This window comes from Myotis davidii, unplaced genomic scaffold, assembly GCF_000327345.1.
Source record: "Myotis davidii unplaced genomic scaffold, ASM32734v1 scaffold473, whole genome shotgun sequence".
Taxonomy (NCBI): Eukaryota; Metazoa; Chordata; class Mammalia; order Chiroptera; family Vespertilionidae; genus Myotis; species Myotis davidii.
The window spans coordinates 1,124,036-1,126,648 of NW_006284843.1; the positions used below are offsets into that span (position 1 = coordinate 1,124,036).

The 2,613-nt window shown below is 44.0% G+C and overlaps 1 long non-coding RNA gene across 1 annotated transcript; it reads right to left on the reverse strand.

Annotated features, from left to right (window-relative positions):
• Nucleotides 1-577: 577 nt before the first annotated feature.
• LOC107181699 lies at nucleotides 578-2,607 on the reverse strand. Its single transcript, XR_001512392.1, has 2 exons — nucleotides 2,490-2,607; nucleotides 578-804 (listed from the first exon to the last, which is right to left on the reverse strand). It is a non-coding gene; the product is annotated as an uncharacterized LOC107181699 (long non-coding RNA).
• Nucleotides 2,608-2,613: the final 6 nt, after the last annotated feature.

A 2,613-nucleotide genomic window follows, 5' to 3' on the forward strand; every position in this document is an offset into this window, starting at 1 on the left:
ACTCTAGAATGGGTTGCACAAATCGTAACCCCGGTCTGAGTCCTGGTTCCTCTGCCCCAGTTGATCTGTTAAGCAGACAGCGACCCTCGTGTTAGATTTCTGGAAATGAAGATATATTAACTGGGGAACAGAAAAAGAAACCGCATCTTGTTTAGAACCCATTAATGTTGCTGGAATGAGTTTTAATTCTAGCCTCTTGCACGTTCATACCGTTGCTCTGCTGAGTCCCCTATTTGTACTGTTTTGGCTTCATCTTTCCTTCTTGAAAACAAAGGGAGAGAGAGTACAAGTGGCAAGAATCGGGGAGGATTTATGAGTTGTACAGGCTGTCACTTCACGGTATTTTTTCTTATTAAAATGTAAAACTTTTATAAGTCATCAATTTTATGTCTGTGTCCCAGCTCCCTCCCTAGATTTTTCTATGTGGAGTCTTAATGTCCTGCTTAGCTTGCAGCATTGGTGCTGGAGGAGTGGATGTTCTATAGGCGACCACTCACCACGCTCTTGCTTTCCAAGAGGATTCGGGATCTTGCTAGCAGGCCGAATTTACCGAGCGAGTGTATCAACTGACCTAAAGTTTTGAAAATAGGAACCAACTTGCGGTTTAATTGTGAAAATTAACATTTTCCTTTAGCCGGCTGAACACTTGTGCAGCAATAAAAAAAGTGAATTGTTAGGCTTATAAATCTTGAGCTTGTCAAATTTTACAACAGAGGAGCAATAAAGCACCTTAGAAGAAATGAAGTTTTTCCTCTAGAGCAGTTCCACTTCACACCAGGATTTGCAGTGACTGGAGGGCGCCCTCTATTGATAAGAAAATCAAGAGCACTCGTGTACTTAAGGAACAGGATGGGGTAGGGGTGGGGGGAGGGAATAAGGGTAAGGGGAGAAGTCATAGAAATCACGGGTGAAAAGACACAAACTAAACTGAATTTGATCCTTATCTCTTGGTTGTGTGTTTTGAAGCATATTCGATTAAGTGGGATGTTTCTTTATAGCGGTGGGTTTAAATCTTGTGTTAAAGAAAAAGAAACATTTTACTCTTAATTTTTTTTTAGCAAAATACTTTGAAAAAGTGTTCACATTTTATTACTTTTAAAAGACGTTTACCAATATTTCATTAATTTTATTTCATTAATAATATGTAGTAATACCAAGAGAGTAAATTTTTGGCCCAATAGTATTTACTCCATAGTATATCTAAAAATTATAATAGCTAACCGCCCCCCCCCAAGTCATTTCTCCAGTCAACACTGAAAGAATTATTTAGCATATTGTGGATGTATGCAAGGCTTGGATTATGTCATGGGCAACGAAAGGTGTGTTTACCACTTGTGTCATCATAGTATGTATAGGTAATGAAAAGTTACAGTAAAAAGATAGGCATCCTTCATTAGGGATCTAGTGGTTTGTACAATTCGTAATGTGTCTAATAAGTAAGCTGGGGTGATGGGTTTGCCCTCAATTATCCTGGTCCATTGATTTGCACATTGTTATGTGTGGAATATTTACATGTCCACGGTTGATACGCAATCCCTAATTAGAGATTCTAAGGTAGCGGGTAGAGTTGCCTACTGCGATTTGGATATACTGTCAGTGAATTTAAAATGGCAACCTTGAGCTATTTGGGGAAAGGCAAAGGCGAGGACAGTACGAAGTGGCTCCCAGACTTTGAGGCCATTCTAGAGATTAGATACCACTTCACACCTACTGATAAATTAGAGCCTATTATACCCTCTGTTCTGATAATTAGCTTTTCTCCTCATTTCTTGATCCATCCAATTGCAAAAGTAGAAACTGAACTGTCATTGAATTAATCTGCTATTAGATTATGAATGTGTGGAAAAGCCACTAAGCAACAAATGATGGCGTAATTACTCTACACTGCGTTAAAAGCTGCCTCTCCTCATTAATCTAATTACACTGTAACCGAACACGGTGAAGTTCTCCAGCTCTCAGACCCCTCCCAGCCGCTTTCAGGAAGGGAAATGTCAAAGGAGCCAAGAATACCGGAGCCACGCACAGCTGCCTGCGAATTTCGCTGGGAGCTGACGGGTACCTCCCCAGTCTACCCGATCCGTTCCGCACCGCGGGTCACTTTCTGATTTCCAAGGTGGCTAGCTTTGCCCGCAATAGGTTCGAAAGGCGGCTCTGCAGACGTACTTAGATGCGAAAGAATTTGCCACGTGGCGCTGGATAAAAGCGCCCGCTTCCTCCAGAGCTGGAGGTGGAGGCGCCCTGTGGGGTGATAAAAAAAAATAAATAAATAAAACTAGGAAGGAAGTTGAACCCAGTAACATTAATTCAAGGAGCGGTCAAAGGCCGGTTCCTTTGTAACGGCGGCCAGAGAGAGCGGCTGACACCTCTTTCTATTTGATTCGAGGAAACAGGACATCGCGGCAGGGGTGGATGGGAGGGAAGAGAGAGCGAGCAAGTGGCTGGGCCCGGCGCGGTAGAAAGGACCCGCAGCGGGCGGACGCGGAACTCACATTACACTAAACCGCAGGAGGCAGGAGGCGGCGTGGAGGGGCCGGCGCTTAGGGCCCTGCTAGGGGCGGGCTGGGTCGAGGCGGCTTGAGCTCGCAGCCAATGGGATGGGAGGATGGGGGTGGA